Here is a 25,720-nt window from a genome sequence, read left to right on the forward strand (position 1 = left end):
CCACGGGCCCCTGGCAGTGTGTCCCTTGGCCAACTTCGCAGCTGTGCTTGCTCAAAGGGCAGTTTTCCCCATCAACACTCCGCTAGCTGCCGAAATGTCGTTCAACGTCCCCATAATTTATACAAAGTCCCTCGGTGTTCTTGGATGCACTTTAAACTTGGTTTAGCACTGTCACGCAATGCAAAGTCACTTTAAGGCCTGTTGATCTCCAGCTATATATACACACTCTTCCATTTCTGTTCTCCCCTTTTTTAACACCAGTAGGAAGACCTTGGTATGTATGAATGAGTTGCGCCTGTATTTTACATTCCTGATTATTCCTCTCTCTGCTCAAGTGTCCTGATAAACAAGCTCTTTGGTTTGGGTGACTTATTTATTGCCTCTTTCCATGCAGGTGGATTTCGCTAACTTGCTAGCACAACATGCCTGATCGCAAACATTCACCCAACTTCCTCACTTTATTCCTAAGCTAAAAGAAATCAGTTTGAATGCAACCCCTGCATCTCCTAACAGGATTGCCCCAGAGCTAAATTCTAGCATTATAGTTTATAATATTTTGCCCCAAGCTGTGTTGTTCATAGTCAACTTCCCTTCTACAAACCTTTAAATTATTATATTAGATTCCATCCACTTCCCTCTGACTATGGTATCTGGAACATGACATAACATCAGTGTTTGAGATTAATTTAATGTGCTTTTTAATTCATGTCAATATTCACAGACTGGGGAAAAAGCAGAAATCTCTTCAGCTGCCCTAGTGATACCATCTTCTGAAAGTCTGCAGCAACTCTGAGTCCTGGCTCCTAGGCCCCCAGCTCTAACCCACCAAACCTCACTTCCTTCCCAGAGACAGTGAGAGAACCCAGGAATCCTGGCTCCCAGCATCCCTGCTCTAACCCACTCAACATAATCAGCCATTCAAAGTGGAACCAGTCTGTGGTTTTATTGCTCCCGGGACAGGATTACAGGATCGACGCGATGGGGTCGGCGTTCCCAGTGGCCGCGGGGGGCCCGTCCCAGAGGCTCGCCCGCCGGGCTCAGATGGACATGCTCTTCTCAACTTGCTGGGGATCCAGGTAGCGGTAGGGGATGGACAGGGATTTGTTCCTCTCCTGGACCTCCTGGGAGATCTGGGCCAGGAGCCCCTGAAAGGCTGTGATCAGCCACTTGGGCTCCTCCTCCGTGGAGTGCTCGTCGGGGTACATGCCCAGGGGTCTCTGCAAGGGAATGGGAGCGTAGTGAGGGAGAGCACCGAAGGGCTCCCTCACCTGGCGCTGAGATGCGTCCACCTCTGGTGCGGGGCAACTGATTTTACAGGGTTCCCATATCTGCCCTGCAGTGTGGGGAAGATGTTTCATGACTGTGTAGCCAGACTGAGAAGTTGCCGAGTCACCCAGCTCGCAGCAGATGATCCAGAGCATGAAGAGGATGAGGCTGGTGGTGTTGACCTCCGGGATGGTGTCCAGGTAGCTCTCCAGGGAGGTGGTGCCCTTGGCAGTGCGTGGGGGGGTTCCTCATGGACGGCGAGAAATAGGGCATTCAGGCGCCCAGGTCATACTGCGGCCCAGAGAGACCTTGCAGTCAGTGCAGCCGGGGACCCCTACCCCGCCCCTCCCGGGGGGCACCTTCATGGGCAGGACCCGGCTCAGCCAGGGGACCTGGGCTTTGCCAGCATCTCCCCCATGGGCACTGGGTGGGGAGGTGAAGGGATGTGGGTGGGTTGGGGCTGAGCATGGCTATGGGGGTCTGGGGTCTCCCTGAGGGCTGGGAGTCAGGGTAGCCAGGAGTTTGGGGGGGGGCTTGGTGGCTGGACCCCAGGACACAATGGGGTGCAGGGATGGTGGGTCGCTGGCTGGACCCCAGGCCCTGGTATGGGGCAGGGAATGGGGCCCTGGGTGGCCCGGCTGGCCTCGTCTTACCTGCCTGTTATTGAGGGCGGCGTGCCGGGCTGAGCAGCAGTAGATCCGCATGGTCAGGTACTTGACCAGCTCGGAGATGCTCTGCAGAGAGGAGGGGAAGCCTGCAGGATGGAGAAAAGGCGTCACTGGCCTGGCTCTGATCTGTGGCTCCGTGGCTGGGAACCAGCTGAGACGGTTTCGCTGCCTCCCTCTGCCAGAGCCTCCCTCGGGGAATCACTCCCCTGCACCAGGTCTCAGCTCCACCCCGGGCCAGCTCCCCGCTGCTCATGTTCCCATGCGGGGTGGGGGGGTTGTTCCCACAGCCCCCTCCCACTGCTGTGACCCGTGACCCAACAGGCCAGTCTCCCTTCAGGATCATGACCCCAGCCTCTAGGGCCGCTTGCCCTCGGGGTCCTTGTCCCTCTGTCTCCACGTCAAGGTAACTGAGTGAGTAATTCCTCTGTCACCTCCTGAAGCAGGTGGAAATCAGCATCGATCCCACTGAAGGGACGCCCATTGACACCAGCTGGGATCTGAGCCACCGTCATTTGGCCTCCTGTGTCGCCCAGTCCAGAGACGTCCCCTGCATAGAGCCCGGTGACTCTGCATTCCCATGGCCCATACCATGGAACTTCCATGGTTCCCCAGGAAGCTTTCATGGAAGATCTCGTCTGCCCAGGCCTGCAGTTCACCATCTACCTGGATGTGGGCGTCGCTGCGGTAATAGTGCTAGACGATACCAGAGATGAAGCTGGGAAGAGGAGAGAAGTGTCAGCCCATGTGGGTTGAAGCCCAGTGCTGGGTGCGTTGTCTGTAATCAGCCCTCTCTCTGTGCCCCACCCAGAAGCTATGCCCCGAGCAGAGATCTCCCTCCGGCGCTCAGAGCGTGCCTGCCACCTGCGGGAATTTCTCTACAAAGCCCTTTTCCACCCACAAATATCACGATTCACCCACATAGCGGGGAAAGGTCGGGTTCGGTGGATTTCCCAACTCGGAAAATTTAGGGGGGAGAAGAAGAAACGATTGCAAATGTTGCATCGTTTTGGAAACCAAAGGTTCTGGTTTTCCCACTTTGTATTTGAAATCACTGCTAATTAGTTAAAAACTAAATGAAAATTTCTTTTATAAATAAGGGTCGAAATCTAAATGAAACCTTTGGAAAGCATTGGAAGAAAACATTCCGATTGATGCATAAGGATTTGTTTGTTAGTTTGTATGTGTTTGTTTCTGAGAGTCTCTGTGTGTGTTTTTGTGGATGTCTGTTTTTGTTTTGGTAAGTCTGTGGCTGTGTGTTTGTGGCTGTGTGTTTGGTTTTGCGTGTTTGTCTCTGTGTTGGTTTGTGGATGGGTGCCCGTGTTTGTTTTTGTGAGTTTGTTTGTGTGAGCACGCGCGCACACGCACGTGAGTGGGTGCCCGTGTTTGATTTTCTGTGTTTGTGTTTGGTTGTGTGTGTTAGTTTGTGGGTATGAATTGGTTTGTTTTTGTGTATTTGTGGGTGTGTGGCCGTTTGCTTTTGTGTTTGTTTGGATTTTCGGAGCTGTGACCATTTCTACGAATTTAACTTTTCCTCCTGATTCGGGCCAGAAATATCTTTGAAATCTCAAGAGTTTTCACAGGAGGGGAAAAACAGGGTTATTTACCAGTAACTGTTGTTCTTCGAGATGTGTTGCTCATATCCATTCCGTCATAGGTGTGTGCGCACCCCGTGCACAGATTCCCGGAACTTTTTTCCCCCTTAGCAAGCCCCGTAGAGTCGGCCCAGGTGCCCCTGGAGTACTGCGCTCATGCCGTGCTACATAGGGCACCGCCGACCCTGCGGGCCCTCAGTCCTTTCTTTCTGCCGACTCCGACAGTGGGGACGGGGGGTGGGTTTGGAATGGATATGAGAAACACATCTCGAAGAACAACAGTTACTGGTAAGTAACCCTGTTTTCTCTCTTCGAGTGATTGCTCATATCCATTCCATTATAGGTGATTAAATAGCCATATCTTGGAGGTGGGTAGGAGTCAGCGTTGAGCCACCCTTGCCAGTACAGCTCTGCCGAAGCCCGCGTCCTCTCTCACCTGTTGTACGATGGCATAGTGGGAAGTGAAGGTGTGGACCGACGACCAGGTCGCTGCTCTGCAGATATCCTGCAGGGGCACCCTCTCCAGGAAGACCGCGGCACCTTCACCCGCTCATAGCAGGTCCTGATACAGGCGGTGATCCAGGTAGAGATGCACTGGCTGGAGACAAGTTAGCCTTTCATCCGGTCCGCCACTGCCACGAACAGCAGTGTTGGCTCCCGGAACGGCCTGGTCCGCTCGATGTAGTAGGCCAGGGCTCATCTGCCATGGAGGGAGTGCCATCGCCGCTCCTCCTCCGAACCGTGTGGTTTAGGAAAAAGCACAGGGAGGAAGATATCCTGGTTATAATGAAACTGAGACACCACTTTAGGCAGGAAAGCCGGGTGGGGTCTCAGTCAGACCCTATCTTTGTAAAAGACCATGTAGGGGGTCTCCGAGGTCAAAGCTCTTATCTCGGAGACCTCCTAGCCGATGAAATGGCCACCAGGAAGACTACCTTCCAGGAGAGGACGAGCAACGGGCATGTAGCCAAGAGCTCGAAGGGGGGTCCTGTCAACATGGTGAGGACCAGGTTCAAATCCCAAGGAGGCACCGGGTCACAGACCTGCAGGTACAGCCTCTCCACCCCCTTGAGGAACCTGACTGACATGGGGTGGGAGAACAGGGATCGTTGGCTGGTGGAAGGCCAAAATAGCCGCCAGGTGCACCTTCAGGGAGGCCAGTGCTAGACCCTGGAGCTTTAGATGGAGCAGGTACTCCAAAATCGCCTGTATGGGCGAACCGCTCGGTGGGATGCCCCGGGACTCCACCCAACAGGTAAACCGTTTCCACTTGGCCCGATACACAACCTGAGTGGAAGGTTTTCTGCTGCCCAGCAGAATCTGTTGGACCTGCGCCGAGCAGGCTCTCTCTCCCTCCGTCAGCCACAGAGTCTCCATGCCATCAAGTGGAGGGAATCCAGGTCCGGGTGCAGCAGGCAACCCTGGTCCTGTGAGAGCAGAACCTCGGGCACTTCCTGTTCCAGGACGACGCGAACAGGTCCAGTTGGGGAACCCCCCACTTCTGGAAGATTGAAGTCACCACCTCGGGGTGCAGTGACCAGTCGTGGCAGGGTAAGAACAACCTGTTAAGGCGATCCGCCTCGGCATTCCTGACCCCCGGGAGGTGAGAGGCGGATATATGAAAGTCGTGCCTCACTGCTAAGTCCCAAAGGCGGACGGCCTCCTGGCACAGGGCCGAGGAGCACGCCCCCTGCCTGTTCATGTAGATCATGGCTGCTGTATTGTCCGTGAGGACCTGAACCGTTCTGCCCCTCAGAAATCTGAGGAAGACATTGCAGGCCAAGCGGACCGCTCTGAGCTCCCTGACGGTGATGTGAAGACACCTCTCATCTGCCGACCAGAGCCCCCGGGTGCTCATGTCACTGGTGATGTGGGCCCCCCCCATCCCACATCTGAGGCATCCGTAATCAGTCTTACTGATGGGGCTAAGTCTCTGAAGGGGACGCCCCTCAGAACTTCCCCCGGCTCCCTCCACCAATCCAGGGAGGACAGTACCGGGGTGGGAACAGTGACCACCCTGTTCAACGAATGCCTCGCTGGTACATGTACTGAGGCCAACCACCCTTGGAGAGGCCTGAGCTTGAAGCGAGCCAGCTTCACCGCATATGTACATGCCGCCATACGTCCCAACAGCTGGAGGCAGTGCCTGGCTGTTGTCGTGGGGGACCTGTGGAGATCGGCGATTATGGCGGCCATGGTCTCGAATCGAGGCCGTGGGAGGAAGACTCTGGCCTGGGTGGCATCCAGGGTGGCCTCTATGAAGTCTATGCACTGCACCAGCGTGAGCATGGACTTCTGCTCGTTGATGAGCAGCCCCAGTCTGGTGCACATCGCACAGGTGAGTGCTAGGCTGTTCCTCACATGGGCCGTGGACCTGCCCCGGATCAGCCAGTCATCCAGGTGTGGGAAGATCTGGACTCCCCTGTGGTGCAGGTGGGCCGTCACCACTGCCATACACTTCGTAAAGTCCCTGGGGGCTGACGAGAATCCAAATTGCAGGGTTGAGAACTGTTAATGGCAGCCAGCTACCATGAACCTGAGGAACCTTCTGTGATCGGGGAGGCTAGAAATATGAAAATATGCATCCTTTAAATCGAGGGCAGCATATCAGTCCCCTGGATCTAGGGTAGGAATGATGGAGGCTAGAGACACCATGCGGAACCTGAGGTGTCTGATGAATTTGTTCAGACGACGGCGATCTAGTATTGGCCTCAGCCTCCCTTTGGCCCTGGGGATCAGGAAATACCGTGAGTAAAATCCCCTTCCCCTTTCCTGTGGGGGAACCTCTTCCACAGCCCCCAGAGGGAGTTGATCTCCTGTGTGAGGAGTTGCTCGTGAGAGGGGTCCCTGAAGAGGGACGGGGTAGGGGGAGAGTCCGAGGGGAAGGCCGTAAGCTGCAGGGCATAGCCCCGCGGAACTATCCCGAGGACCCAACGGTCCGTAGTGACAGCTTCCCACTTGGTATAGTGTGGCTGGAGCCTGTGGGCAAAAGGCCGGGAGAGATCCAGGGGGAAATGAGGAGTGCCACCCTCGTGCGCCCCATCAAAATTGACATTTATTGTTACGTTGGCCTTTGCTTGGGCCTTGCTGGGATCCTGCCGAGGACCCTTGACGGTCATGGCGGTTGGGAGCCTGGTACCGGTCCCGACCTCTCCTGGGTTGGGCGGGTCTGGGGGGCAGCCTAGGAGGGGGCTGAGACTGCCTCTGAGCCTGAGGCCAAGACCGACGTCTCAAGACCTGTGGGGTATAAAGCCCTAGGGACCTCAGTGTAGCCCGGGACTCCTTTAGGGCATGAAGCTTTCCATCCGTTTTATCAGAAAAGAGGCCAGTGCCATCAAACGGTAAGTCTTGGATGGCTTGCTGGAACTCCTGGGATAGCCCCGACGCCTGGAGCCAGGAGCAGCGTCACATGACGATGGCCGCAGCCATGGCCCTGCTGGCAGAGTCTGCCGCATCACTGGCAGTCTGTAAGGCAGTTGCCGCCACCGCAGCGCCCTCTTGGGTAACGGTGTTGAAATCTGCCGCTTGGTCTGGGGGCAACACCGGAGCAAACCTCTGCAGCGAGGACCACAAGTTGAGGTTATGCCTCCCGAGGAGTGCCTGGTGGTTTGCGATCCTCAGCTGCAGGGTGGCAGTAGAATATATCTTGCGGTCAAGTTTTTTCCTCTCTTTGTCTTTGGGGGTGTTGCCCTGGCTGCCCTGCCGATCCCGCTGGTTAGCGGCATCGACCACCAAAGTCCCCGGGGCAAGGTGAGTATACAAAAAGTCAAAGCCCTCCTTGGGAAATAGTACTTCTGCTCGGCTCCCTTGGACGTGGGGGCCACCAAGGATGGGGTCTGCCACAGGGCCTTAGCTAGCTTCATGACTCTGTCATGCACCAGTAGGGCGACCCTGGATGGCCCTGCCTACCCAGACACCCCGAAGACGGGGTCCTCCTCCTCAGACATTTCTTTGAGCTCCAGGTTGAGGTTGCTCGCTACCCTTCTAAGAAGGTCCTGGTGAGCCCTGAACTCATAAAGGGGGGCCCTGTGGTTCCTGGCCACCGCATCGTCTGGGGATGAGGAGGAAGACAGCGGGAGGGATCCTCCTCTGGGTCCGAACCTGCATCAGAGGGATGACCCTGGTCCGGTTGACTCAGAGGGGGGGCATTGGCAGGGCCACCGAAGAGTGGACAGAGGTGGTACCCTGGCTCACCTGGGTACCCCAGGGCCCCCAGTATGGCCACTGCCAGGGGCCTTGGGCCCACACCAGAGCAGGCATGGGTGTCTGCTGAGTCGCCTCAGGGTGTTGAGGAGCTCAATGACTGAGAGTCAGAGCTGGGAGGGGAGCCCGCTCTCTCGACCCTCCTTGACTGTCTGGGGGGGGGGAAACCTCGACTCCTGTCTCCTCCACCCACCAGGGGCACCCAGCGCAGGTTTACCCCGAGACACCTGCCCTTGCACCCTCGGCTGAGGGAGGGGACGGAGGGGTGGGCATGCCCATGAGGGTGCGTGCTGCTGCGAATGCCTCCGGTGTCGACGGCCCTTGCAGAGGCGCTCCCCCATCCCCACGAGTTGGGGGAAGCTCTCTTCGGGGAGATGCCGGTGCTGGAGTACTCTCCACAGCACGTGGCTGGGGCATCTCCTGGGTAACCCCCTGCTGTACCGGTCACAGGTGGGAGTCCATTTGGGCGGCCGCGGCCCACTTCTTCTTCTTTGGCACTGAGGACTTCGGTGCCGGCGGAGCGCTCCGCACCGAGGAAACGCTCGTTGCTGCCGGAGATCGGGATGGTTCGGAGTCCGGGCAGAGCGCGGACTCCATCAGTATCGCCTTCATCCGGGAGTCCCGCTCTTTCTAGATCCGAGGCTTGAAGGCCTTACAGATTTTACACTTGTCCTTTCTATGCTGTTCTCTGAGACAACGAAGGCAGAATCGTGAGGGTCAACCACGGGGAAAGTCTTAGCGCATGATGTGCAGGCTTTAAAGCCGGTGGAGCCAAGCATGGCTCAACCGCAAGCCCCTAAGGGCATCTACTACTTAACTCGAACAATAAACTATTAAACACTAATGGGTGCTACTTGCCACAGCAAGAGGCAAACGTTCCAGCAACCGTCACAGGCGGAAAGAAGGTACTGAGGGCCCGCAGGGTCGACGGTGCCCTATGTACCACGGCATGAGCGCGGTACACCAGGGGGCGCCTGGGCCAACCCTACGGGGCTCGCTAAGGGGAAAAAAGTTCCGGGAATCTGTGCACGGGGCGTGCACACACCCATAATGGAATAGATATGAGCAATCACTCAAAGAAAGAACCCAGTTTGTCCACTGGTGCAAGAGACGGAAGTCAGGATGCGGGGAAACAGTGGCACCAGGATATATGCTGCAGACCCATCCAGGGCAGTTAACCAAAGCGGCTCAGCTCTGCCACGCACCCACCCCGGGACCGAGAGTCCCGGTCATCAGCCTCCTTTCTGGGCTGGTTAAGGCAGCAGACTAACATTACGTTCACACTGACATCAAACAATTCGAATTAATAAATTCGAATTAGGCGCTACACCACTTGCAGAGGTGGTCTTAATAGTTTGATTTTACAGGCACCTTAATTCGAATTAACCGTGGCGCCAGTGTAAACGCAGGAGTAATTAATTCGCATTAAGGGACTTTAAATTGAACTAAGTCCCCAGTGTGAACCAGGCCGAAGAAACAAAAGTTCTGGGTTCGGTTCCCGGCATTGCCATAGAGTCTCCGGATGCTCTTGAGCTGGGCAATTCCCACCCCGGACCTTGGTCTTTTCCTCCTTTAGTTGTCTTCTTCGCGGTCTATACAGCACCTGGCCCAGTCCCATAGCACCTCAAGACCCTGATAGATCAGTGCCCCTGTTGTGCCAGGCGCTGAAAAGACCCTGACTGAGACCGGGGCCCGAGAAACGGCTGTGGGGACGTTCCCGCTCGGGCTATGGAGAACGTGACTCGGCCCAGGATTAGCGTGGAGCCAGAACTAGACAATGTCGCCCTTCCCATTTTTGCCGTGCCCCGGAGGGAAGGTTTCAGTTTCTCGTGCCATGGTTTCTCCTTTCAAAATGCCTTTGATTTTGATAGGGGCTAACCACAACTTGCAGCGGGTTCCAGACTGAACCGAAGACATCGTGGCTGTGTCAAAACCAACCCTTCCCAGCTGATCCAGAGGAAAACTTTGGGGGAGTTTTGTTTGATGTCAGATGTGGACTTTTCCCTCTGTGAAAGCGTAGGATTTTCCCATGGGACGGGGAATCCATTTTTCTGACCAGCTCGAGGCCCCGTGGGGACTCCCCAGGTTGGATTTTCTCTTTTCTTTCCCACCCGCTCCCTCACCCCCACTGCAGCCCTTACCTCTCAATGGCAGACCACACCTTCAGCCCATCGTCCCGGTAGAAGTAGTTGGCGATGGAGCTGACCCCCCGGGCTTCGATGTCGTCAGGGACGCACAGAGAGTCATACGTCAGCTGTTGCATGGCCTTGGCGATCAGCACGTTCAGCCCTTTTCGGCCCACGCTCACGCCCTGGGAAGGGACCACAGACACAGCTTTCAGCGTCTGAGCCCTCTCTGTTACAACACTCATTAGTGAGCTGGAGGATGGGGTGGATCGCACCCTCAGCACGTTTGCAGGTGACACTAAGGTAGGGAGAGTGGTAGATACGCTGGAGGGCAGGGATAGGATACAGTGTGTCCTAGACAAATTGGAGGATTGGGCCAAAAGAAATCTGATGAGGTTCAACAAGGATAAGTGCAGAGTCCTGCACTTGGGAGGGAAGAATCCCAGGCACGGCTACAGACTGGGACCGACGGGCTAGGCAGCAGTTCTGCAGGAAAGGACCTGGGGGTTACAGTGGATAAGAAGCTGGATATGAGTCAGCAGTGTGCCCTGGTTGCCAAGAAGGTTAATAGCACATTGGGCTGCATTGGGAGGAGCATTGCCAGCAGATGGAGGAAAGTGATTATTCCCCTCTATTCGGCACTGGGGAGGCCGCACTTGGAGTATTGTGTCCAGTTTTGGGCCCCCCACTACAGAAAGGATGTGGACAAGTTGGAGAGAGTCCAGCAGAGGGCAACAAAAATGATGAGGGGGCTGGAGCACAAGACTTATGAGGAGAGGTTGAGGGAACTAGGTTTCTTTATTCTGCAAAAGAGAAGAATGAGGGGGGATTTGATAGCAGCCTTTAATTTCCTGTAGGGGGATTCCAGGGAGGCTGGTCGCAATGGTAATAGATGACAGAACAAGGAGCAATGGTCTCAAGTTGCATTGGGGGAGTGTTCCGCTGGTTGGATTGGGGGGGGGAGGGGTCATTTATCATATTGTTTGACATCAGTATGTCAAAACCATAATAAATCATGTAAGATATGCCATGTCAGGTACTGTTAGAAAGCCTATGATGTGCTAAGTAAGATGATAATATTTATGTTCATGTGTTGTGTGTAGAATCGAAGTTATGGATATATTTGATATAACTGTATTTCAAATTGTGCTCTCTGAGACACACCCTAGACAGGGTGGCGGCAGAACAATAGCCTGCTTAATGGCCCATCAAGACATTCACAGGTGCAAGGGGCCCTGGGGGAGAAGCCAAGGAAATTCCTGATGAGTCACCAGGACTTGCTCATGTGACTCTGGACTCCATTTTGGGTCCTGTGAGACTCCAAAAGCAGCGTGGCACGGGCCAGACGATATATAAGGTAGAGACCTGGGAAGCCATCCTGTCTTCAACTGGATTCAGCTTTCAGCCACCAACCTTTCTCTGGATCAGCTCATCTACAACTGAACTGAAGCTGTGAAACAAAGGACTGAGACCCATCCAGGTACAGAGGGACTATACAAGCCTGCAAACTCCACAATTCTTCTAGAAACCTGATATATATGGACTTTCAAATCATTTGTGTGTATCTGATTGCTTTAGTTCTTTAACATTTCTCTTATAGTTTGTTTCTTTCTTTTTATAATAAACCTTTAGTTTTAGTTACTAAAGGATTGGCTGGCAGCGTGGTATTTTGGGTAAGATCCAAACTTATATTGATCTGGTACTGTGGCTGATCCTTTGGGGTCAGGAGGAACCTTTTTAGTAAAGAGCATAAAGTGTAAATAACTGGTCTCTTTACTGGACCTAGTGGCCGACTGGGGGCCGGAGAGTGAAATGCAGTAAAGACAGCTGTGTGTATTTGTGTGCTGGCTTCTTGATAACTGGTCTGGGGAATCAGAAGCACAGTTTGTGGCTGGTTGAGAAGCCTGACTTCAGTGTCACCCACCAGTGCTGGGAGAATCTGCTCTCTTTTTACAGCCTGCCCTGACCTTAGCATTTTCAGGTGGCTGCCCTAGGCACGGACGGGTCACAGGGAGGTCTAGGTTGGATATTAGGAAAATGTTTTTCACTAGGAGGGTGGTGAAGCACTGGAATGGGTTACCTAGGGAGGTGGTGGAATCTCCATCTTTAGAGCTTTCTAAGCTGCGGCTTGACAAAGCCCTGGCTGGGATGATTTAGCTTTGAGCAGGGGGTTGGAGTAGATGACCTCCTTAGGGCCCTTCCAACTCTAATCTTCTATGATTCTAAATCCTTCTCAGATCGTGGTCTGTGTCTTAGCCACAGTTTCTAACCAGGGCACTATATCTGTACAAGCCCCTGAGCCCCCAATCCAACTAAACCCCACTCTCCACCTTTCATGTTGATGCCTGGCATACTACCTCACACTGTGTTCCTGAGGTCTCGGGCAAACTCTCGGCTTCCAAAACCTCTGTTTTGACACCTAGCATCCCATGCCACATGGCTCAGTCTTAACCCTGGCTGCTGCTACTCTCTGTAGAGTGTGAAAGGAGCTGAGGCAGTGTGGGAGCATTCCCTGGGGACACAGGCCTCAGGTTTTGGGGAGAGAGATTGTCTGAGACATCAGAGTGTTGGAAACCATGTGGGCACCCCCAAATTCAGGGTCCTATTCCAGCCCTGAGTCTGAGATTCCAAGATCCCTCCTACAGAGCAGGATGCCCCAGATTACACCCTGAAAATAGGCACATGAAACTAACTCCTGTTCTCCCTGCATCAGAACTGGGGTTGGAAACACCCCCTGCATTGCCATAGCCTGTGTGGGAATCATGTCTCAGCACTATACAGCCATTCATAGTATGAGCACTTCTACCAGCAGTGTTGGCCCAGGCACAAAGCTCCCAAAAGGGCCATGCTGGGCTCTTCACACCATCAGTGCAGATGTGCAGCATGTCCAATTGCAGCTGGGAAGCCAGGCTTTGCTACCAGACAGCTCAGGGTCTGTTTCATTTCTCTGTCCAGCCCACGGTGGTGTTTACACCCACATACATAGTTTGTTACAAGTGAAATCAACCCCATTAGTTCCACCCTAGAAATTCCTTTAAACTTATGTTTGGCTCTCAGAGAAATACACAAATGTGAACGACTCTCTCCAGTTCACAAGTTCCATCCATTGTCACCTTTAATGTGCAGATCAGGAGCCTGTTGCTTTTAATTCCTGATGTTGTGGAGCCATCTGTGGCCATTTTGTGTCTCTGCCTTTTATTGAAAAATGGCTTTTTTTAATGGAAATATTATTTTCCTCATAGAGAAAAAGGAGCAGTTTAAAGGGAAGTTGATCCTGAGGCAGTTCTGGAGGGAGAAGAGAACATTTTCAGCATTACTAAATTAATGTGTTGTGTCTTCTATACACAAACAGAGAGTGCGAGAGAGAATAACCTTAACCACGTTGACCATGGCTCTTGGTTCTGAGGGTTAGGATTTGAGTGATGCAGATGGTGATCAAGGCAATTTTGCCTCAGGGAAAGGGTATGTGTGACACTCACGATGATAACGGCTGATGGTGTGACACACTGCCCCCCCATGTTCCCTCCTATAGTGTAATTGTGTATTGTTTAATGTAAAGAATGCCACATAAGATTTTTTTGGAATGTTCATGATATACTGAACCTTACTGTTTTAGTTATGTTTGTTGCAATGTCATGTGTATGGTTATGAGGCTTCGCTAAGTAATCTTCCCAAATATGTGTCTCATGGCCATAGGCGTGCGCACGGGGTGTGCCGGGTGTGCCCATGCACACCCTAATGCAGGGGTGTCATATAGCAACATATAATGATGCGTCGCCGAAATGCACAGTTCAGCGTGATTTTTCGGCGGCGCTTAAGAGGCGGCAGAAAATAGATAAGCAAAATTGACAAGCCGCCGCTGAAATTGAAGGATCAGATCGATTTTTCAGTGTAGAGTAAGACGCGATGGGAAATTGAAATGTGAAACACAATTTGCAGTGGAAATTGAAGGAGCTGCCAGATTTTGTAGTGGTGGCTGAAACTGACACCTCTGAAAAAATCTTGAAAATTCCCTGGGTGCACCCCCTAATCCCTGGGTGCACCACCCTAATGAAATGTGCTGTGCATGCCTATGTTCATGGCATGAGGCAGATCGAGGCAACACTCTACAGAGCTGAGAAGCCATTCACAACTCACGGAGACTTGTATAGAATAACCCAGCTCAACATTCCCAGAACAAAGGACCAGCCCAGACATCAACTAGCGAATCCACAAAAAACCACAGTGCCTCAGGATGTGGAGAAAGCCATGCACAGATACTGTTTGTTACCTAACGCTGAAAAGGGGTGGGGGTGAGGCCCCAGATGGGGGTGAAGGGACATGTTGAAAAGGGGAGACATTCGGGCAGTTAGCTAGCTCATTTTTCCACTCTAATCTACAAACAACATCAAGCAACTGAAGTACTGATCACAGGGGGAGAGTCTGGTTGGAGGCTGACCAGCCAGCCTGTGGTGAGAATCATCTAAGACTGTAAGGTTGTTGAAGCATTAAGCTTAATTTAGAATGTGATTTGCCTTTTATTTACTTATGATCAAATCTGACCTGTTTTCCTCTTACTGTTAATCACTTAAAATCTTTCTGTACTAAATACATTTGTTGTTGTTGTTGTTGTTTTAGCTAAAGTGGTGCATGTGGTTTAATGTGTTAGAGACTCATTTAAAGTGACAGAGCTGGTCCATATCAATTTCTTTGATAAATTGATGAACTAATCATGAGCTTGCATTGTTCAGTGGGCAGCACAGAACGTTGCAAGATGGAAGTTCCTAAGGTTGCATCTGAGAATGGGGGTGTTTTCTGGGGCAATTCTATGCATAATACCATGAGCGTCTGGCCAGAATTAAATTAAGGTCCGCTTGCTTGAAGAAGGCTTTGTGTAGGCTGACCCAGGAGTGGGGATTCACACTACAAAGCAAGTGCAAGACGGGCTTCAAAAGTGAGGGATTGGGGGTGACACAGCTATACACCAGTCTAGATTGCAGATGGTTCCCAGGGGAAGGGATTGGGTCATTGGGTGATGCACACATCGATCATAGTTCTGGCTCCCAGGGGGAAGGGTTTGGGTGATGTGAACATTGGTTCTGGGGGAGATGGGGTTTGGGTGAGCACAGAGTGACCAAGGCTGCTGGTTCCAGGGCAAAAGGTTGTTGGTGATTTTACAATGGTAACAGCTCTTGGATCCGGCAGCAACGGTTTGGGTGGTGAACAAGAACAGCAAGGCTGTTGTCTCCAGGAGGAAGGGTTTTGGTGATGCACACATCAGTCATGGCTCCCAGTTTCAGAGGAGGGGTTTGAGTGTCGCACCTGGTGCCTATAAATGCTAAGACCTCAGATGGGCTGCCTTGAGCCAAAGCCAGAGGTGTGTGTCAAGAGAGACATTGTGGTGACCTGTCTTAATAGCACGACAGCCACCAAGGAGGGGATGGTTGGAGGCCTAGCTTGGCCTGAGTTTCTTGACTGAGTTGCCTGACCACTGTTTGAGGCCTAGCCTCAGCAGCCTGATTGTTTTTGACAATTGGCAGAGGCCAATAGAGTGCTTAGTAACCCTGTGGTATCTCAATTTCTGCACATCACAGCAGATAGTAAATAGTGTGGGTTTTTACAACACAGCAAATAGTTTTTTAGTTTATAGTTGCATATAGAAAAAGATGAACAAGGACAAGAGTTGATACATTTTACATTAATCTTTCCCATTGCCTCTCCCACTACCCAGTGTTGTTTTGCTCCAGTTATTATGGCAAGAACATAATATGTAGTTAGTATTAACAATGAAGTATAGAGAAAGAGAAGGACATAAAAATGTCAACCAAGATAAGTGAATGAAAGGACAATGTGTACAGAGAGGTATTAAAAAACCACCACGCAGACAAGGGGGTGCGATTCATCGCCGCGTGATGCTTCAGGAGATGCTGTTGGCCTGATCCCCTGGCAAGGATCCTGAAGCAAGCCATTCCTGTATACAGCCTCTTGAGTGAACATATAACTCTTTGGGTCTAGTGAGTATGATATGTTGTAATTAATGTTTGGCTTTGTATTGAAATAACTATCTAAGAAATCCTTACACATGAAACTGTACTGATCTGCAAATCGGGAGTACCACCTCTCACTGGTAACTTCACATTGGTTATGAAGAATACCCTGCAACAAAAACCGTGATCAAGGCTCTTTCATCTGAGGGGAACACAGAGATCACAACTGTTGGCTGTGGTGGAAGGGTATGTATGACACACACTTCGATCACGACTCTTTTTTCGAGACAGACGGTTTTGGGTAATGATCACCATGATCAAGGTTATTTTGTCTGAGGGGAAGGGTTTTGGTGACCACACATCTACCTAGAATGTTAGTTCTGGGGGGAAAGATATAGGCGACCACATGATGATCATGCTTATTGGTTCTTGGGAGAAAGGCGTTGGTGACACACACATCAGTCACGGCTCTTGTTCTGGGTGGAAGGGTATAACTGAATACACAGTAATGATGAAAAACAGCAGAGCGTAATAAAGAAAATTTTAAATTTAGACTGTCTCAATCCCTGCCCCTATCAATCCAGGGGGCTGGGAGAAATAAGAGCAATGGGTGCTCCAGTGGTGCAATTGTTTAGCATGCAGGCCTTATAGAACATGACTGGGTAGAGTGATGCTGAGGCTGAGAGTTCCAGCTTCATGCAAAGCCCTGGTTTTCTTTAACCAAATAGCTTCACCCACACATCATGCCATGTGGAGTACAGAATTCCAGCTGTGGGGCCCTCACAGAGGGGAGGAGTCAAGTATGGAAAGGGGGGCTATAGGTCATGTTGAAATAGCGTGTGTGTGTGTGTTCGTGTTAGGAGAGAAGGAATGGGGGGGGAAGGAAGAGAACTGACAATGGGTCCCAGGCTGATTAGGGAGATTCCCTCCTGCCCTATATCATCCATCTCTGGGAGGAATAAATTGGGAAGCTGCCTTTAATAATCATATGTAAAACTCATTATTACTTTTTACTAAAATTAAAGCATCAACAAAACCAGTGGCAAAATCACTGAACTTGCTTTCTCCTTATATTTTGGAAATAATGTGTATTGAACAAAATCCTCTCTCAGCATCAGTGCCCACAGAGGAATCATGCAGCTTTTCCTTCCTTGGGTTTGGGCACCATTGCATGGCCATTTTGTTTTACACCTTTCAGCTAAAAGCTTTAGGCCTTGTCTTCACTAGCACTTAAGGTGGCAAACTTGTCACCTAGGGGTATGAAAAAACCACACCCCTGAGCAACATACATTTTGCCTGCATAAGCGCTTGTGTGGGCATTTCTATGTCAGTAGGAGAGTGTCTGCCATCAACGTAGCTACTGCTGCTCATTTAGATGGTTTTATTATATTGGTGGGAGAGCAGCTGTCCTGCTGTACGTTTTAAGTGTAGACTAGTCTTTAGTAGTTGGAGAAGAAACGGGATTTCCTTCGGGTGGCAGCTGCATTGATTTAATCTACAAAACAAAGCATTCAGATAGTGCTAGGCACCTCAGTCCTGACCCGTGTCCTATGCTGATGCCCCTCTCTCCCACCCAATAGCCCCCAACAGCTGCTGATGCCCCTCACTCTGCATTGCCTAGTTCCCATAACTCTGAGAGACTTCATCTCCCTTCTGTCCTGAGAGACACTCCATCCTGTTTTAAGTCTGGCTGTTACTTGTCCATGCGGTCTCCTCCCAGGAGAGGATCACTGCAGGGTGATGGTCATGGTTTGCTTTTTCTTCAACCTAGGACAGTCCAGGGTGCCTATAGCTGAGGTGTCTGAGCACCACGGCCCTGTCGGGAGCTGCCATTCACCTGCCCCTGATTTGGTCTCATCTTTCATTGAATCCATCATCGTCCCAGACACATTGCAATTGGCACCAGCTGCCTTAAATGTGTCTCTCAGGGGTGTAATTTCCTGTCTCTGCTCTTCAAGCACCAAATTCTCCTCCAATTTGCTCTTTAGTCTGTGCTGATATGATGCTTTCTCTCCAGAATTTCCCCTTTTCCTTCATCACCAACCATTGTCCCAAGAAGTACCGGGGGGGGGGGGGGGGGGATGATTTACAAAAGCACCATCATATCGGAGTACAAAAACCAACATGCCTTTCACGGGACTAGCAATTGCCCTTCACAGTGAGCAGGATTCAAACCTACATGGGAGAACTCTGCCGCATTTCACATCCATCTCCTCCAACTCAGCCATCAGTCAGGCCTCACCAAAAAGAAAAAAAACCCTGGCATTGCCAAGGACTGAACTCAGGACCTCACATGTTCAAAACTCACACACGGGAAGGGAGGTCGTTCATAACTCTGAACAAAATGTTACGGTAGTTCTTTCAAACGTTTACAACTGAACAGTAACTTAATACAGCTTTGAAACTTCACTGTGCAGAAGAAAACTACTGCTTTTAACCATCTTAATTTAAATGAGACAAACACAGAAACAGTTTCCTTACCTTGTCAAATCTTTTTTTTTAAACTTTCCCTTTATTTTTTTTTAATACTTTACCTTTAACACAGCACTGTATTGGATTTGCTTTGTATTGTATTGCTCCTCTGGCAATCACCAGGCAAGGCTGGATCAGAGACAGGGGCTGTTTGGGTGCAGGCTGGTTTATTCAGAGCTTTCACTGCATTTCTACTCAGCACTAACCTGATAATTTCAGATGGAGTATGGAGCAACAGACCCAGAGCAGGGCTTTTGGTGAGGGAGGGTGATGGAGCGTATTTCATCTCAGGGCTGCAGGGGCTGGGCAGAACTTTTCCTTCAATCACTCCTCCCAGCAGCTGGAGTAAGGGGTTAGCTGTGGCACAGACCTATCAGTGCTAAGAACAGGGAGCTTTTCTCTCTGATGCTTTTCTAGGTCCCACTGCGGGTGCCCAGGCAAGGTGGACACAGGAGGGGGAAGCAGTCTGATCCCAATGCAAAGAGGTGAGGAATGGAAAGGCCACAGAGGCATGAACTGCTGAGGGGGGGCAGGGAGTTTTGGGGTCAAAGATGGGAACTATGAGGGGTGGATGGGGCAAAGTGGGCAGCTTCCTTCCGTTAATTGAAGGGCAAAAAACTTAGTTAACACAGAGTTAAGATTGCCTGCTGGGATGTCATCCCTTTGCAGAACCTCAAATTCAGAGCAACTCAATCTTCAGAAAAAAAGGAAACACACAGTTAAATGATCTGTTCTCTTAGCAACACCCCAGTTTGCCCCTTTAACATACATACATTTACTTTGCCTGCACCACAGTTGCAGAAAAGTACAACCTCTTCAAGTCCATTCCCAACCCTTAGAACCAGACCCCACCATCTCATCCAGTCCTGACCAAGTGCAACCCTAGGGAAAGCCAGATGGGGGCGCAGACTGGGTCTTCCCATGACAGTGACAGCAGAGCAAACTCCAACTCCTACAAAGACACACACCCACCTTACTGATGCCTCCTCACTGAGCCACACTGACCTCCATTCCCTACTCCCAAAAGCATGGGTGGGGGAGCTCATTTTCTCTTGCAGTGCTTTGAGTCCCCTGAGGATCAGTTGGAGCCCAGTAAAGCTGCTCACCTCTGAGAACCAAAGGGTTCATTTACAGGGAGCTGATTAGGCTCATCTCCATCCAGATTCTTTACAATTCTGGCCTATATGGCTTATTGAAGGAAATATGACTTGGTTTCCTTTTGAGATACTTTATTATAAAGAAAGACAATCAAGAACATACATCACAAAGGCTAAAATGCTATCAACATAACTCAGCTAATGATGGACTGAACACACAGTTATCAAATTAAAGTCAAACTAGTAAATCAAGGAGTTAACAGAGATATTGCTTTGGATCAAGTCATCGGTTTAACCTAACCATCAGATTAATACAACAGATAAATAACTCTTATAAATCTTGGAACAGTAATCCAGTCTCCCCATTTAGTCATAAACCCCAGTCAGAGAACTTCACCCAGGAACTTCAACCCACACTGAGACCAATGAATATTTTAAATACTAAAAGGAAATGATTGTTCGCTTTTAAGATACAATGTTAAAGCCAATGATAGCTTCCTCCTCAGATTTCACTCTTGTGTGACTAAATCATTTTCCTTCTCAGTCCCACACAGATATAGACTTTATCAGAAATGTAACAGCTCTCTCAGAAAAGTTTATGGTTGATAGCTTAGTTTCTCTGGCTGCTTTCACAGAATGAATAGCACACACACAACGATTTTATAGGGCAGAGTTTCAGGGCCATTTAGATTTGGGGAACTATTATTTTTGGCATCTTCCCAGTGTGGATTTTACAGGTGATCAACACAGATGTACTCATTGAGCCACACTGTCACAACCTAATATAACAGAAAGGCAGGGGCATAGCCCAGATTATACAAGTGAAAGAAAAAGCTAGAAAAAGGAACAATAAACTACTAAAATGATAAAGGGTTGGAACTCGCCAGCTCTCTTACTCTGTTGATTCATGTATAGTAGGAACTATAGCTGCAGTTGAGGAACCAGATGATTAAGTAGCTGGTCTAGCATCCCCCAGTAGCAGACTTTCCCAGGTACAGGAAGACTAATCAATGTTGGCACAGCCTGTCATTGATGTCATTAAAACTTGTCTCCTTGAATAGTTTTCCTCTTAACAAAAATGTACTTTAAAAAGCTTATCAAAATAAATTCCATTTGAAATAGAAATAACTGAAGTCTGTTTCGGGTCTGTTGGACTTAGAATGTTGGGAATCATTAGGAAAGGGAAAGATAGTAAGACAGAAAATATCATATTGCCTCTATATTAATCCGTGGCATGACCGCATCTTGAATACTGCATGCAGATCTGTTCACCCCATCTCAAGAGAGATATATTGGAATTGGAAAAGATACAAAAAAGGGCAACGCGAATGATTCCATACAAGGAGAGATTAATAAGCCTGGGACTTTTCAGCTTGGAAAGGAGACAACTAAGGGAGGTCTATAAAATCATGACTGGTGAGGAGAAAGTAAATGAGGAAGTATTATTTACTCTTTCTCATAACACAAGAACTAGGGGTCACCAAATGAACTTAATAGGCAGCAGGTTTAAAACAAACAAAAGGAAGTATTTCTTCACACCACACTCAATCAAGCAGAGGATGTTGTGAAGGCCAAGGTTATAACAGGGTAAAAAAGAGAACTAGGTAAGTTCATGGAGAATAGGTCGATCAATGGCTATTAGCCAAACTGTGCAGGGATGCAAAACCATGCTCTGAAGTATTCCTAGCCTCTGTTTGCCAGAAGCTGGGAATGGGTGACAGATGATGGATCCCTTGATGATTACCTGTTCTGTTCATTCCCTCTGAAGCATCTGGCATTGGCCACTGTTGGAAGACAGAACGCTGGTCTGACCTAGTATGGCTGTTCTTATTTTCTTATGTCTGTATTCTCATCTACATTATTTTTCACACATATCCCACCACTTCAATCTTTAGAGTGACATTATACTTCAGAACTCCTTTGTCCAAAGGAGATAAATTACATCAAATAAGCTTTTCCTACATTTCTAACCAATTTCAACTATATTTCACCAAATTGCCTATATTTCTAACAAAATTTCATATTATGATTTCCAGTATAATTTGAATGATCACATAATGAATCTCTTATTCTAATAATTAACAGCATGTTTAATTTCATTTTCATTGCTAACATTAACATATTCCAAGATTACAAAATCCTATTATATGTCTTACTTTTCTTTTCATCCCCATTTCCAACCAGTGAACCCTTGAGTAAAGTTGTGGTTCACTCTGACATTGGTGCATCCCAAAAGCGCTACAATGCTTTAATGGATAGTGCAGTGTTCTGAGTATAGACCTGTCCTTGATGATCGTGGCTTCTTTAGCCTAAGAAAATAAAGGCTGAGGGGGATATACGATTGCTCTCTATAAATACATGGGAGGGAGAACTCATCTTATTTGTTATTTAAGTTAAGGGCTAATGTTGTCACAAAAACAAATAGATATAAACTGGTCATCAACAAGTTTAGCTTGACATTAGATGAAGGTTTCTAACTCACAGAGAAGTAATGTTCTGCAACTGCCTTTCAAGGGGAGTCGTGAGGGCAAAAAACCTAACTTCTTTCAAGACTGAGTTTTATAAGCTTACGGAGGGGGTGTCATTATAAGGTTGCCTACAATGATATATGGTGCATCTATGACTGCTGTTAACTAATATCTCCAATGGCCAGAGATTGGTCACTAGATGGGGAGGGTTCTGTGTTACTACAGAATATACTTCTAGAGGTATCTGGCTGGTGGTTCTCACCCAATACTCAGGGTCTAACTAACTGACAACCATATCTGGGATCAGTAAGGAATTTTAGAAATAACCATAGCTAGATGAGCTCACCCATATTTCTCCCCCACCTGGAGCAGATGAACATTCCTTGTAGGAGGGTCACAAATTCCCATGATCCATAGGACTAGAGTTGACAGAAAGGACCATGGGATTCACTCCAAAGAAGGGTGAGCTGCAGAAGGCAAAAAACAGACAACTCACCTGGGGGAGTTGAGGTACCACAGTGAAGGAAATGGTGCGAATAGTCTTAGTGTTCGCTATGTGGGAATCAGCAAAAATATTAAAGACAAAAAATCTTTTGTCAGCTCTTGACAAGGTTACTATGCTGTTCTTCTCCCCTGTGTGATAAAGAAGGGCTGAGCTTCGACTGAAGCCTTTCCCACACTCACAACATTCATAGGGTCTCTCCCCAGTGTGGATTCTCTGATGTGTAATAAGGACTGAGGTGTCAGGGAAGCTTTTTCCACACTCTCAGCATAGGTAGGGTCTCTCACTTATGTGGATTCTCTGATGTGTAGTAAGAGTTGTGCGCAGAGTGAAGCTCTTCCCACATTCATAACATTCATAGGGTTTCTCCCCAGTATGGATTCGTTGATGTGTAACAAGGGTTGAGTTTGCAAAGAAGCTTTTCCCACACTCACAGCACTCATAGGGTCTCTCACCTGTGTGGATTCGCTGATGATAAATAAGCGCTGAGCAATTACTAAAGTTTTTCAGCATTCATCGGGTCTCTGTCCTGTGTGATGTCTCTGATGTGTAATAAGAGTTGAGCGCTCAATAAAGCTTTCCCCACATTCACAACATTTATAGGGTCTCTCTCCTGTGTGGATTCTTTGATGTTGAATAAGGGTTGATCTGCCAGAGAAGTTTTTCCTACATTCACTGCATTCATAGGGTCTCTCTGCTGTGTGGATTCTCTCATGATTAATGAGGTCTGCACATCTATGGAAGTTTTTCCCTCACTCAGGACGTGTTTTTTTCCTCTCCTGTGAGGATTATGTGCTGGACTGTGGTTTTCTTGATGTCCTTGTTAGTTCCCTGACTATTAATGGATTTCTACACTTTCTCTTCTGGCTGGTTTGCCTGCTGCCTCTCTGGCCTGTGCTGACTCTCATAACTTTTTCGCTGCTCATGACTCCTGGACACATTCCATTTGGATCTTTGCAACAATACCCTGTGCAGTTCCACTTGCTCATCATCCTTCTGAGGATTCTGTTTTTCATTCTGACTCACTATCCCATCACCTGCTGGGAGAGAGAGAAATCTCAGAAACAGGAATGGAAAAGAGGAGTAGAAACCAAAATAAGTGCTGGTGAAATGGGGAGAGAGGGGATCAGGAAGTGAATTTCCCCAAACTCTTCCCCATAAGGGAGAGAGGAGGGGATCAATTCTGCATCCACATCCTATCGAAACACTGAGAATGAAGGGAGGGAGCTACTGCCAAGTGTCAGCCAGGATGTGTAGGAAGCAATGAGCAATATCTTATCTGAGGATATTGCACCTGTTGGAGGCAATCCTGAACTCAGAGACCTCACAAGGTCTTTGTAGGCAATCCCAGCTGTTTTCTTCAGCTACTGACAGTTTTCAAGTAGGCTTAATGATTCTTCACCTGTGCAGGCATTTCTCAGGAACTCTCCTTCTTCTGAGCCCTGCATTTCTGGGACCCACAGCTCTTTCGCTTGTTCCAGCTGGGAAATCACATCAGGTTTGGAAGCTGGAAACTCTGTTTAGGGGAAGAAAACAAGTGACATGAAATGAATTCATGGGACATTTATGACAAAGAAAAGGTCTATTATTTTAACCCCTGCCCATTTTAAGGCAGTAAAATCCAGGGCCAGCTCCCCAGAGGAGCTAGACTCTCTGCTTCTGAGGGATTTAGCTAACCCCATCTTTGCTGAGAACATACACAACCAAACAGTCATCATCAAAGAGGCTACTAAAACCCAAGCAAAGGTATGAAAGTGAAAAATTCAGAGAGAGAGGAAGTCCCCCTAGAAATGCTTCTTATTGACTGAGAGAGAACCAGAGACAATGAGAGTCGCAGGAAGGTGGGACTGGTGACCATGGGCACATGGGGTTCATCACAGTAAGGAACAGAAGGGAGCAAGCGTGTCCCAGAATGCAGTATGTCAGGAATATTGTATCTCAGGAAGCACATTCTGAGGAAATAGGGAATCTAGCAGGTCAGGTGCAGTGGAAGGGTGTATGAATATCCCTCAGGGTGTCATGAAGGCTGCAGAATTAGGTCCAATAATTCAGAAACAACAAATTCTAATTCCTCTGGAAAAGGAGAATGTGAAAATGACAAATCAGGCCATGTGACTTTAGGAGGGACTGACTCAAAGATCCAAGGAGACTGCAGGGAAGACAGATTGTGCGTGCTATAGATGAGTCGCCAGAAGTTTCACTATCAACCAATTTCATCACCAAGAAAGTGCACGTGTGCCAGGGAAGGGGCGTCTTGCCACTGTGAGAAAAAACATTTCAGGAATGGTGGCTGAGTCAGAGGGTGTAGGGAAGAGATGTGTATGCTGGGGGGAAGGCACTAAGTAACAGAGAGAGGAGAAAGTGAAAACAACAACACTGGAAAAAAGTATGTAAAATAAAGTGAACTGGACTGTAATAAGGATAGAATGGAGGCTCTACATCAATAGGGCCTGGGACGGGGATTCTATGTTAATAGGCTAGGATCCCCCTGTGACACCCTGTGTCTGAAAACAACATCCCAGAAACTCCACATTCACCAATGTCCTGTAATTATATGTTCTGGACAAAGTATGCCTTGTTTGGTACTATTTTAAAAGTCTTGATCTGCTGAACATTAATATCTCGTCAGATTGTATGTGTCACCACGGTATGTGAAGTTACAAAACTTTGTTGTACATGCTAGTAGAACATGATGCAAGGTGGGAAACTTTCACAGTCTTTCAGGCATAACACTGGAGTGGCCAGACAACGAGAATGGTTCTCTCTCACCCATTCAAGAATAGACTCCACTAACAGGAATTCTTTACAATGAAGGCTTTGCTGTAGGAAGCACATTTGTCATGGAGCTGATTGACCATGGGAAGCAGCAGCCACGTCACATCCATGGACTGTTCTAACAAGCTGAAACAGACTATAAAAGAGGGGTGGGAAATCATTACTCGGATTCACTCCCATTCAACTGAACATCTGAAGGATTGTCTGGAAGACAAAATGACTCAGAAAGGAGGGAGGGGAGTCCCAAGCAGGGAAGGTTACCCAGCCTGTGTTTAAAAAACTACTTGTACCAGCTAACAAGGGTGAGACATTGCTAATTCAAGAGCCAGTTAGTGTGTAGAACTTACACTGTGATCTGATGTTTATTTAATTTGGTAACTACTGTAGTAAGAAGTGAGAGCTTAAGGCCTGTAAAACAAGCTAAGGCCTAAATGGAAAAAGCTGAGTGAACAGGAGTATAAGGGGTCACTCAAGTTAACTGAAATTGGCACAGGAAAGTGCTGATACTGCAAGATTGCCAAAATGTTACTAAAATCTGTAGCAGGTATAGGAGGTACCAAGATACTAACTCCCTAAAATGACACT

General features: G+C 48.9%; 1 pseudogene; it reads right to left on the reverse strand.

Moving 5' to 3' along the window:
• Nucleotides 1-70: 70 nt before the first annotated feature.
• On the reverse strand, nucleotides 71-23,876 carry LOC137164719 (zinc finger protein 3-like; annotated as a pseudogene).
• Between the last annotated feature and the right edge of the window lie 1,844 nt (nucleotides 23,877-25,720).

This window comes from Emydura macquarii, unplaced genomic scaffold (genome assembly GCF_026122565.2).
Source record: "Emydura macquarii macquarii isolate MOO-44397 ecotype Brisbane River unplaced genomic scaffold, CSIRO-AGI_Emac_v2 contig_2683, whole genome shotgun sequence".
Taxonomy (NCBI): Eukaryota; Metazoa; Chordata; order Testudines; family Chelidae; genus Emydura; species Emydura macquarii.